Here is a 14,366-nt window from a genome sequence, read left to right as displayed (position 1 = left end):
CTCCTTTGTAAGATATGATATAATGCCGTAGTATACCTAACAAATTACCAAAATTCGCCAACCGATAATCTATTAAATATACTATAAGGGATTTTAACAAAACAAATTCATTTTGAGGTTTAATGTGGTGGTAAAAGAATTATTTAAGAGTTTTCAATTTAAGTGCATGCTATAAAATTTTCTTAGAATTAATTTAGCATTTTTAAAATTTTTCAAAAATTTTGCATGGTGATGGCTAAAACTATATAAAACCAGTTCTTTTAAACCTATAAAAAATCACCTGTAACAATTATTTTACATAATTAAATACAATCATTATTAAAAAAAATTTCTTTCTTTCATCCACAAACCAAAAAGGATGAAGCTTTTACATTTACAATATAAAAAAAAAATTATTTCAAATTGACATCCATTGAAATTAAGGAAATTGGTATTACAAAATTTACAAATGTTCAAACTCACAAAAAATAATATTACAACAATTTACATTGGATTAAAGTCCCAAAAACAATATTACAAAGTTTCTGTATAACTGTTCGAATCTAATTACATACATATAGATATATAATTACACTAAAACCTAATGTACAAGAGTATACCTATGATATACCTGAAGACAACTCCAACTCAGCTTCAAGTAGGCTCATTCAACTATTCTATCTTTTCTTTCACCTACTACAGCATACAAAAGCTATCGCTAAGCGGTGAACTCAGTAGTACATAACTAATAATTTAAAAACTCAATATAAAATATATTTATCAAATCATAATAGGGAATTTGAAATGTTCAAATTTTCTATAATTCATAAAACCAATATCAACATTTTTAATCATACAAATCCTTTGTTTCAATAACATTTTATCAAACATTCATAAATCAAGGGTGTATTTGCAATGTTCACATTCCCATGAAATCATCATAACATTTTGAAATCATTAACAAAACATTTATTCTTCAATTCCATGTTTATTAAGTAATCACAATTTAAGGGTGTTACCAACATTTCACACAGTTAGATCATGACACAAAATTTCTTATCAAAGCTGTGTTGTACACCACGACAAAGCCAAGTCATCCCAATAACCAAAGGATAAAAGGGAACACAAAGGGTAGCTAGCATAGATGAGTACTCATCCAAGTCATCCTCAACTGGCCAGCCAGAGAGGGAAACTCAATCCCACAAGTGGAGGAGAAACAAATCCAAGTCATCTCACTAGACATGCTAATGAGGAATACAAATCAAATTGCCATTTCCACTGTGGTTTCAAAACATATTCAAAATAATTTCCATTCAACAAAATGCATTTACAAATCAATAAACACATTTAGTTGTTACAAATTCATGTACATGGTTGAAAACACATCAAGTTCTCAAAAGCACTTCAAAACACATTCAAAACCAGCCCACCCCCTTGCTACAATGAAATCAAGGGCTAACATTCGCCTTTCCATAATATAAATTCATTTCACAATTCACAATCTGCAAAATAATGCATTAAATTCTTAAATACATAAAAGAAATCATACTTAAAGCATACAAAGTCAATTTAACAAATTAAAGTTCTCAAATACAAAGAAAAAGCATAAATCATTCATATAAAGCTCATTCAAATCAATTACAAATTTAAAAACAAAGGAAAAAGCTAGTTGTGCACAAACCTTCAATGAATCTTCTTTTTTTTTACTAATTTCTCCTTGTCCTTCAAAGCCTCTTTTTTTTGCTAAAAACACACAAGCAGGATATCTCAATACTTATCCCAACTATTGCCAATAACTGATCACATAAATGTCTAATGAATCCCTAAGTTAACTTTGCAATTTCAATGAAATTCTGGGTTCTGGGCAGTTTTGGACCTTCACTGTTGAACCCAATTTCAACCTAATTCCAGTCCTTATTTGCCAAAGTAATCATCATGAAAATTGTTCCTTTATGTGTTAGGTTTAATTTCCAATTTGAATCACTAAATTTGAAGTTCTGTATCTCATGTTATGGCTAAATTACTAAACTCTGTTCCAGGTGTACTATCCTGAAATTCCAAGTTTTCTGGATTTATACCTTAAATTTCTATTCTGTATCCGGGCTTTTTAAGCTCATAATTTGGCCCTGATCCCTAAAACAATGTTTTAGGCCTTTGTCTTAGGTTTTCAAATCATTTTGAATCACTTCAATTGGAGTTATGTAGAGGAAGTTATGGTCTGTTAGCCATTTGGAGGTCAAAGGGCAATTTTGTTAAAGTGCAACTTTTCCAGATTTGGCATTCCTAACTTACCCTAACATTTCCCCTATTTTGCCCTATGAACTGGGTTTAGGTCCAAATATGAAGTTTTTAGTTCTATGTCTTATAGTCATTTGGCCTTAGAATCACTTAATTTTCTATTGTGTAGCTAGAGTTATGGCAATTTTGTCAAAACTAGTTGGATGCCTAATCCTTCACATTTTTCAAGTTCAATCCATAATCAGGACAGATTTGATAAACTAATTTTGTCTAGTAATTTGATTAAGTTAGGGTTATAATTTGACTTCATGGTCTTCATAAGAATTATTCTCCTATGTCTCAGGTTTCCATTGGTTCAAGAATCATCTAATTTAGAGTTTTCTAAAGTGAGTTATGTCTAATTGAATAGGTACTATTTATATGGTCATTTTCTCCAGGTTCATAATTGGTAACCTAGATTCAAGCCTTAATTAGGGTAACTTATGGTCATTTTCTAGGCAGGGGTTCTTCATGAAAGTTTTATTCCTATGTCTTATGTTTCATTTCCGATTAGTTTCACACCAATTAGAGTTGTGTAGCTCAACGTATGAGCATTTAAACCTACTAGACTCAAGTGTCTAGAATTCCAACACATTAACCACATTCCTATTTCATTAATTTCTTCCACCAACCAACACCAATACTCATTCAATTTACACCAAATGACCATAATTCAACATTAATAACATCAATTGCACTTTATATCACTTAAACCCTAATTTCTCCAAAACCCTAATTTCACAACTTTTTAATTTCATGCAATTACCTCAACATGCAAATCGTATAAACACCTCTACACAAGCTTAAATTCAAGTTCAATTCAATTAAAATACACAAAACCCTAATGGTACCCAAGCTAGCCGAAAATTCATGCCCTCATGCATGCAAGATTTCTTCAATTTCTTAAGCATATTCCCCATAACTAAACTTAATTCAACACATACATAACTAATTAGACTTGGTAGAGAGCTTACCTCACTTAGGTAAATTCCAACTCTTCCAATTCTTCAATTTCTTTGCTTACTTTCTCTTCCAATCTTATAATCATAGGCTAATTAGAGGCTTTCTACTAGTTTGGTGGAATAATTAGGGAAGAAATCAGGGTTTTAAAAGCTTAAGAGTACTTAACAATGGAGGAATAATCGTGGAGGGAGAGAAAGAGTATGAGGCCGGCCAAGCAAGGAAGAAGGAGATATATTTGTTTTGTCTTTAATCCATTTTTGTCTCTTATATATATAATTATCTCAATTTTAAATATTTAAATTATAATTTTAATTATTATTATTTTTAATACAATTTTCTTAATTCCCTTTGTTTCCCCATAAATTTTTCCATACACCTCTTCATAATTTTAATTCTATTTCAATATTTTAATCTCACTCATTTTAATGGATATTTAGGTCAAAAGTCAACTCTTAGAGTGAATTAATCAAAATGCCCTTCATCGGGTTATAGTCTGTCTTTTTCCATAATACCCAATGAATCCTTAGGTTATGATTCACTTAATTGTACTTCTTCCCTTTTCATTTCTTTGATTTTCAAATTCTCAATAATGCCTAAATTAATCCTTGATTTAGGACTTTACGGAGTTCCATACGAATTTAGGATAGCAACTGATCTTACAGTCACTTCCCATGTAAGTCATCCATCGCCGGGACCTAGGCTTATTTAATCAAATTATGCTTCATTTTTCTTATTTTCATCCAACCTCATTTGATCTTTATTAATTTAATCTATGACTTCTCTCTGTAAATTAATTATGATTCTCAACATTCTATTTATCCGAATTGACATTGGTCATCAAAACAGTAGAATGTATGGAACTGCCTAATATGAAGGTGTTGCAATGTTTATGCTTACTATTGTCCCTTGAAGCAACACAAGAGCTGGGTGAATTGGGTTGTAATTAAAATTTTGAAAGCTAAGAAGAAAATTGACATTTTAAAAAACAAGAATCAAGGGGGAAAATGAAATACATAAGAAATTTATTGAGGTTCTGCTATCTCAAGCCTATGTCCTCTCCTTAAGGCCCTCCTTAAGAGTTAACTCCACTAATCAACTTCTTTGGGTGAAGATTAAACCCTTTTTTAATTCCTTGAGAGCAAACCCTAGCTTTCTTACAACCCCTTTTTACTTAAAAGCAATTTAATGCTCTACAAGCACTCTCTGATGAAGAACAAACAATAAATCTAAAAATGGACAAAAGTTATGCCAAGTTAGCTCGACAGTAGTAAATGAGAAGATGAAAGCTTTACAAAAGAATTTTCAATTTTAATATACTAGGAAAATGGCTTTCATGCTCTTAAATTAGTATAAATGAGGTCTTATATAGGTAGAAATAAAAAAAGTAGCTATCAGGCACATTTCACAAAGTCAAAATACCTTAGAAAGTGAAAATATAATTGTTATTTTGTATTTTTGTGAACCTAGAAAAATGCTGCAAGGGCTAAAAATAACATGCTACTTTTAAAGTAACATATTGTGACACCCCTCACCCGTCTACAGTGTAGCCGAGCAAGGCATATCACACTCGATGCCAGAGCCTCTTAACTTATTATATTTCTTATTATTCACATTTATTTTATTAATTTGGGTCAATTCATTTACTGGAGAAAGTGACAGAGTTTTCCCTAATTTATTAATATTTTGACGAGTTCCCACCTAATTGAAAAACAATTTTATAAATATTCTCAACCTCATATTCTCATTCAAATCATCAATTTAATCTCACTCATATAAATACATATGAAATTCCATATCATTTCCATACATACATAATTCAAATATGAAATTTTAAACTTTATTAATTTACATCATGTGCATATTTGATATACAAAAATATATAATTTACATTACATGTCCAAAATTTAATTACAAAGATCAAAAATAAAATACAAGCTGGTGGACTCTACCAAAATATGCACTGCTGAGGAGGTGACACTCGGGACCCAAATGCAGATCAAAAACTTCTAACTCTCAGTCTATGGTCTACTGGGCTCTCTGTCCAAATCTCTAGTACCTACGCATGACAAGCAGCGATGCGCTAAGTATAAAGCTTAGTGGTGCCAATATAAAATAAAAATAAAATAAATAAATAAGTACAAGATATTATACTATTAATTTATCCAAATTGAAATTTTTTTATAATTGGTTGTAATATCCTTAATTTTATGACTTTTATATTCATTTCCTAGTTACAATTCCTTAAGACTCATTTTCTTTGCCCAAGTAGCCTATGCCAGTTGACTGGACTAGATAAATGAGTAAACTGGCACTGGGTACCAAGTACCTCGGGCCGTCACACCATCGATCACAAAGTATCTCCAGGTGTGCAACAGAACAGCTAACAAGCCATAGTAATCGTCGGGCGTAAAGCCAAATATGTCAAGAGTATCAAAATGGCCAAAAGTCATAACATCACTAAATGGCATTAAAGCCATGAATCATGAAATGGCACAAAGCCATATGCAGTACTGCTATCGAAACCCTATTAGCATGCCAACCTATCCAAACCAATCATTCTAGGCATACAAAGGCATATTCACAAAGTTGATTTTTTCTAGTTCTTTGCACTTAATGTTTGGTGGTTACTATTCACCTTACTATTCATACATAAATATTGACTTTTTCATAAATAATAGATATGCAAGTTCCAATTACACTATAATACCACATTTTGGATGTTACATTTGTTGGCATTAGTTGCCAAACTCAATTCAAGACTCATTAGAAGTTATTTCAAATTTTCAGATTTCATTGCCTATGTTTACTATTTTATTGGACCAATCTACAGTGAGAATTTGGCTAAACTTTCTTCACCAAAGTTGTTCCTTAATGTTTCTTCTTTAATTCTCTTTTTTAATCACTCCATTTGGAGTTTTGTAGCTCAAATTATGGCATTTTTATCACAACTGCCCGGATTGATCCATTCCCAGATTTTTTGGGCAAAATGGATTCTGACAGTTTTGGTGTCCTACTTTTGGCTAGCAATTTGAATTAGTTACGATCAGAATTTGGGTTTCTATTCTTCATGAAAGTTGTTCTGGATTGTCTAAGCTTTCCATGGGTTTAAAAAGCAGGTCATTTGGACCTCTCTACACAAAGTTATGGCCATATGAACAAACACTGTTTATTTGGTCATTTTCCAAGTCCAAAATGTTGGTTACCCAGATTTAGGCAATTTTTAGGTCAACTTAAGTTGGTTTTCTGAGTAGGTTCCCCCCATTAAAATTGTGGCATTATATCCATAGTTTCACTTTCAATTTTCCTTGTACCAATTGAAGCTACACAAGTCAAGTTATGGCTGCCCAAACCCACTGGACTCAAAGTCTAAAATTTCTAGAAATTGGGCAGCACATCCAATCCACCAATCAATGCCACAATTCATTCCAAATTAAGGTCAATTCACCTCAAATGGTCACTAATTGACCATTAGAGCACTAATTTACCATCAATTTAGCAAAGCCCTAATTTGTATTCAAAACCCTAACTTCCACTTTCTACTCATGCATAACACATGGAATTCAACCTCTAACCCATACACATACCTCAACCACCATCACTAAACCAATTTAATTCTATTTGAATCATCAAAATCATCATTCCCTTAAAGCTGCCGAATTTCATGGGTGGTTATACATACATGTTTTCTTTTATCCTTTAACAAATTGAGCTCAATTTAGCTTCCTAAACAAAAGAAAGGAAAGAAGGAAGGGAGTGTATGCACTAACCTCTTGTAGCTCAAGTCCAAGCCAACCAAACTTCAATTTCTTCTCAAATTTTTGCTGCCTTAAGCTTCCTCAAGGTGTAGGGATAATTTTTTGTGAAGACAACTATGGGTTTTATGGTGAAAAGCTTGGGGAAATTAAGTTGGAAGAGAAGAAAATGGTGGGTAGGGAAGCTCATGGGTTTCGGCCACGGAGAGTGAATGAAGAAGAAGACCTTTTTTTTTTATTTTAATTATTTTTTTGTTTCTTTCATAAGTTTTTGTCTCATTATTATTGATTAAAAATTTTAATTAGGTCACCTTTGCATCATGCTTAGGTCACAAAGATTTATTTAAATTACATTTCTTTCATTTTCTTTTCTTATTTTCTTTTCTCATTTCTAATTAAATTTTCATACATATTAATTCATATTTTATGACATAAATCTCACCTACTTAAATGGACAAGTTGGTAAAAAATCATCTCTGAAGGTAAAATGACCAAAATACCCTTCGTTTTACTTAATGAGCTAAAACTGTCTGTACAGATTTAGAAAATTTTCTTAGTATTTTCTTGGCATTCTATTGTCATCTAAGCCTGAATAATTCTTCTCTGGAGTCCCAAAAATGATTTCACTAGATTTCCCACGGGTCTAAGGTCGGCAACTGTATTTACAGTCGCTTCCCGTTGATCACCCATCGCTGGAGTCATGGCTCATTTAACCTTAGTGCATTTCATTGCTTAACTTTTTCCTTAATTTTTTTTTGTCATTATTTGTGTTATTTATGACTCCTCACTCTAGTTTGAATATAGTTTCAGATATTCTAGCTGCCCGAACAGACATTAGTCATCGGAACAGTAGAATGTACAGACTATCTAAAGTGAGGGCGTTACACATATTACTTTTCCTCATAAGCATTTTCAGCAATGAAACATAATAAATTACTTTAAAAGTAGATGTTCCACTTTCGCTACTATCCTAAAAATTTATACTTTCAAAATATGGCTTCAAAATTTTTTTTGACATTTTGGGGCATCATATTTCATGTGTTTAAGGATTTATAAACCTTTAAAGCCACCAGTTATCTAAATAAATAATTAATATTGCCATATTTTGCTCCTTATTCTCATTAAAAGGGTCTTAAGCCTAAAAACTAAGTGTTTTACCTACTTGAGCTACCTTCATGCCTTGAAATTATATACTTTGAATGCTCACTTGTCCCATGGGATGATTTTAGTCGCTTCTCTACATTTAATGATGTTACATAGCCATTTATTACTCAATTTCAACCATTGTATGGTCCTATAAAAGTTTGCTTTCTTTTATTTCAACCATTGTATGGTCCCATAAAAGTTTGCTTTCTTTTCTTACTCTTTTTCATTACTGATTTAAAGAAATTTAACATTTTTGAATTTGGAGCCTACAAACTTATCACAAATACTTCCAATATAATTAGTAGCACACTAATTATTTATTATCATCAAAACATGGGTTAAGATGCCTAGGTCTAACAATCTCCCACTTTTTGATGATGACAAACAATTACTAGATGAGGAAAAGCTAAGCACAAGTATAGTGTATGAGTTTAGAAAATTCTTCTGCTTAATATACTCCCCTTTCAAACTTAATTGATGCTTCAATTTTAAAAATCGAAGGAAGCACATAAAAAGATGTTTGTTGACTTAATGAATGCAATCGCATGAGAGTCCTAAATGAATGGTGAATTCTAACCAACTCAACAAATTCATTCCCAAGGAATATGTCCAAGTCAACAATCAACAATAGAATGACAATGTAAATAAAGGTCCACAAAACTATGTCCATATAGCGCATAAGTGCATAAATATTCTCAAATATCATCATCATAAAAATATCATTCAAAATAAATATCATCATCCACTAACCAACTATCTCCCCCTTTTGGCATTATCAAAAGGGCAGGAAAGAACAACCATCAAAGCACAAATATTTCATACTCAATCATAAAGAATCAATTATCATTGATTCACACAATACATTTTCACTTAACATAAAAAATGTTGGTAGGCATACAACCATCAAGTATCATATTAAGATACAAACCAATCATAAAAACATTAATGAACTAAGCATCAAATCTATCAAGTATGCCTAGTTTCTTTTAATGAAACTAAACCTTTCTTCATTCAAGGGTTTAGTGAAAATATCAGCTAATTGGTTATTGGTATCCATAAATTTAAGAACAATATCACCATTTAGCATATGATCACATATGAAATGATGCCTAATACCAATGTGCTTGGTCCTAAAATGTTAAATTGGATTTTTGGTTAAATTACTTGCACTTATATTGTCACATTTAATAGGAATGTGATTAAAAAACACTTTGAAGTTTTTTAATTGTTGTTTAATCTAAAGAACTTGGCTACAACAAGGACTCACCACCACATATTCGGATTCAACAGTTAAAAGTGCAAGTGAATTTTGTTGCTTACTATACTAAGAAACTAAAAAGTGTCTTAACAGTTGATAAGTACAGGAGGTACTTTTCCTATCTAGGATGCTTCTGGTAAAGTTGGCATCTGAGTAGGAACATATATCAAATGATTCATTTCTAGGATACCATAGGCCTAAATGCAAAGTACCACTTAAATACTTAAGAATGTGTTTTACGGCATGTAAATGAGACTCTTTGGGACATTATTGAAAAAGAGCACATAAGCATACAAAAAAGATAATGTTTGGTCTACTAGCCATGAGATGTAATAGGCTATCGATCATACCTCTATAAAGTTTTTAATCAACAGGATTTCCTTTTTCATTATTGTCTAGCTTGGTATTTGTGCTTATTAGAGTTCTACTTAGCTGGCTATTCTCTAACCCAGGCCTCTTGATTAGATTTTTTGTATACTCGGCTTGGTTGATGAAGATGACATCCTTAGCTTGCTTGATTTGAAGCCCAAGGAAGAATTTGAATTCTCCTTTCATGCTCATCTCAAACTCACTTTTCATAGTATTAGAGAACTCTTCAAATAAACACTCATTAGTAGCACTAAATGTAATATCATAAATATATATTTGCACTACAAAGATGTCATGTTCATGATTTTTGACAAAAAGAGTTGTGTCAATGTTGCCTTTTGAAAAACCATTTTATAAAAAGAAATTACTGAGTCTTTCATACCAAGCTCTTGAAACTTGTTCCAAGCCATATAAAACTTTTGTCAATTTAAAAATATATTATGGAAATTCATGATTTTTAAAACTGGGAGGTCATTTAACATAAACCTCTTTTTTAATAAAATCATTTAAAATATGCACTTTTACATCCATGTAAAAGAGTCTAAAATTCATGAATGATGCATATGCAAGTAAGATTCTAATGGCTTCTGATCTAGCTACCGGGGGGGGGCCGGGCAAAAGGGTCATCATAGTCAATGCCTCCTCTTGGTTGTAGCCTTTGCCAATTAACCAAGCTTTATTCCAAATTATGTTACCATCTTCATCTAACTTGTTTTTAAATACCCATTTATTGCCTATGGTTCGATGGTCTTTAGTTCTAGGAACTAAGATCCCAACCTTATTCCTTTCAAATTAATTGAATTCCTTTGGCATAGCAAACATCCAACCTTCATCACTAATGGCCTCATCTATGGACTTAGGTTCTATTTGAGAGATAAAAGCAATATTAATGTGAATATTCCTAATATAGGATCTAGTTGTTACCCCACTAAAAATTCACCAATAATTTGGTCATTGGGATGATCCTTTTTATAGGTCAAATCCTTAGGCAAGTCTTATTGAACTCCTTGACTTGGAATTTGATGCACTTGTTACTCTTGGAGTTCAATTTCATCCTCTAATGCCTTCAAGAGATCTTCCTTGAGTTAAGCTTGATCTTCGCTAAGTTAAGGATTCTCAAGGGACAATTCATCAAGGTTACCTACATCATCATAAAAAACCTGCTTTCTAGGAGTAAAGGAATTACTTCATCAAATACAACATGCATTGGCTCCTCAACAACTAAGCTTTTCGTATTGAATAATCTATATGCTTTACTAAATATGGAGTATCCTAAGAAAATACCTTCATCAGGTTTAGAGGCAAATTTACCCAAGTTATCCTTAGTATTTAAAATAAAACATTTACAACCAAATACTCTAAAGTAACCTATCTTGGTTTTTTACCACTCCAAAGCTCATAAGGGGTTTTCTTAAGAAGAGGTCGAATTAAAACTTTATTTGAAATGTAACGAGTTGTATTAATGGCTTCCATCCAAAATATATAAGCAAGTTATATTCATTTAACATAGTCCTCCCCATATCTAAAAGAGTTATATTTTTTCTTTCAAGTTATATTTTTTTCTTTCAATAACACCATTTTATTGGGGAGTTCCAAGAGAAAGAAATTTATGAGTGATCCCTAGTGAGTCATAATACTTTTCAAATCTTTCATTTTTAAATTCTCTACCATGATCACTCCTAATAGAGGAAATTAGAAAACCCTTTTCACTTTGAACCTTTTATTGAAAATCTTTCAAAAGCATCAAAATGATCATCCTTATAAGTATGGAACATAGCCCAATTATATCTAGAGTAGTCATCAACAATAACAAATGCATAATGCATGCCTCTTAAACTAGCTACTTTAATTAGACCAAACATATACATATGCAATAATTGAAGAGATCTAGAGGTAGATATCTTATTGATTGATTTAAAAGAACTTTTGACTTGCTTACCAATTTAACATGAATCACACCCTTTATCCTTTTGAAACTTTATCTTTGGAAGCCCTTGAACAAGCTCATCCTTGTTCAAGTTCGTAAAATGCTCCATGTTAGCATATGCAAGCTTTCCTTACCAAGTCTAAGAGTTATCATTAATAGACACAAAACACCTAATATCATTGTTAGGCATAGCTTGCAAGTCAATAACATAAATTTTTTTCAATTCTTTTACCAATAAACATGACTTCGTTATCGAACATTCTAAAAACAAAATAAGTTTTTGGTTCAAAAAAAACTCTACAAACTTTGTCACATAATTGACTCGCATTTAAGAATTTATATTTCAAACCATGAACAATAAGGACCTTATCAAAGATAGGAGAGTTTTCCTTACAAACCTTACCTATCCCCACAATCCTTCCTTTATCATTGTCTCCAAAACTCACTTAACCACTACCATCCTTTTTCTCAAGGTAGACGAAATGACTTGAATTTTTGATCATGTGCCTCAAACATCCACTATCCAAATACCATTTATTTTCAAGCTTTGAGGATTTCAAGCACACCTACAAAAAAATAAATAAAAAATCTAACCAATTTTAGATACCTAAGTATACTTATGTCCTTGATGGTTAGTAATTTCATAATCATTAAAGTTAAAGATTCTACCATACCCAAGATGGACTTTTCTAATTGCACACCTATATTTGGTAAGACCAAATTTGCCACAATAGTGATAATAAAGATTGAACCTTCTTTTTCTTGGTATATGTGTGCATGAATATGCATATGGTCTTATATAACCATTCTTTTTATGCCCATAACGAGTATGTGAGCAAAAACCATTATGAATATAATGGTTATGAGACCTAGTTGCATGTCCCCTATGGAAATTTTATCTAGATGCAAATTTCCTAGGTGTAGTTTTTTTATGGAAATTTTTTCTAGAAACATGGTGTTCATAAGAATTCTTCCTAGGTGTATTGCCACCAGGAGCTTTTGGCTTATGTCTTTTAGGACTACACATTTTAGGGCTAAATATTTTTGGACTAAGTTCATTTGAACTTATAGCTTTATCAAAAATAGTTTTAGAATGAGTTACTTGAGTTGATTTTCTATAGCCAATGCCATACTTGATGCTAAGAGACCTTTAAAAGTCTAAAATAGCATCAAGTTTGTCCTTCCCTTTCACAAATTTTGAAAGAGTAGTCTTTAGTTCTTGAATTTTGTTTGTTTTAACTTCTTATTTTCTAGTGAGAACTCATTTAAGTACTTTTGCTAATTATGATCTAATGGTGAAGGATCCTTAGATGTGTTCTCACTCTCCTTCTTCAAGCTAGCAATTCACTTTTTAAAACTTATTTTTCTTGTGACTATTTTATAATTGATCATTCATAACTTCAAGAGCACGAACTAGTTCACCATAAGAAAATTCAACAACATCATCATTTAAAGTTACCTCAATGAAGCTTTCTTCCAATGCCATTAAGTATATGTTAGCAACTTCATCACTGGTCTCTTCACCTTCAGAGTCACTAGATTCATCCCATGTTGCCTTGAGTGCCTTCTTCTTAGACTTTTTGGAAGGTTTCTTTAAGACACTCCAATTTGATGTGGCCCTATTTGTTACACTCATAGCAAATGATTGGATCCCTTTTTCTACTTTCACCCTGTCCTTCCTCAAGTTCTTCTTTGAAATAAACTTTTTGCTTTGGAAGAGCATTTTTCTTATTCTTCTTATCACCAAGGTCAATTCCTCTTTATCAAACTATTCTTCATCACTTGAACCTTAAAGCAATGTTCTTATTGGTTTTAGATGGCTCCTTTACTTGTTCCCTTTTTAGAGTAATCTCATAATCTATAAGATTACCCAAAAGCTCATCAAGTTGCACTTGCTCAAGTCCTTGGCATCTTTGAGTGATGTCACCTTTAGTAACCACTCTTTTGGAAGACTCCTTAGGATTTTCATTACAAGCTTTTCATTTATGGAGTCTTCCCAAGTGACTTGATTCCTTTAATGATTTCCATACACCTATCATACATTTTGCTAATGGTTTCATTAGATTTCATCTTGAATAACTCATATTGATAAATTAGGGAATCCATTTTATTCTTCTTTACTTGTACCTTCATGAGTGATCACCAAAGCATCCCAAATTTCTTTGGCAATAGATTTCATACACACCTTGCTATACTCACTTCTACTAAGAGCAAAAAACAATACATCGATTGCTTTGTTATTTAGAGCCACCCTTCTCTTTTCTTACTCACTCCATTCACCCTTTATTTTCTCCACATGTTTACCATTTATGATTTTGGTTAGTGTGAAAGGGCCATGCTTAACAACAGCCCATAAATCAACTACTTTCGATTTGATTTAACAAAGTAATACATCTTATTTTTCCAATATAGAAATTCATTATCATCAAAGAAAGGGGGTCTCACCCATTTTGTGCATTAACAATTGTCATTTGATCTTTGCTCCAATATGATTAAATCTTGTAAAAAGGAGACTAGCTCTGATACTACTTATTATCCCTTAAAGCAACTCAAAAGGGGGGAGAATTGGGTTGCAATAAAAAATTTGAAAGCTAAGAAGAAAATTAGCAATTTAAAGAATAAGAATGGAAAGGGCAAAAGAAATGTATAAGAAATTTATAGAGATTTAGTTATCCCAAGCCTATGTCCTCACCTC

Source organism: Hevea brasiliensis, chromosome 8 (genome assembly GCF_030052815.1).
Source record: "Hevea brasiliensis isolate MT/VB/25A 57/8 chromosome 8, ASM3005281v1, whole genome shotgun sequence".
In the NCBI taxonomy this organism is placed as follows: domain Eukaryota; kingdom Viridiplantae; phylum Streptophyta; class Magnoliopsida; order Malpighiales; family Euphorbiaceae; genus Hevea; species Hevea brasiliensis.
This window is presented reverse-complemented; position numbering follows the sequence as displayed.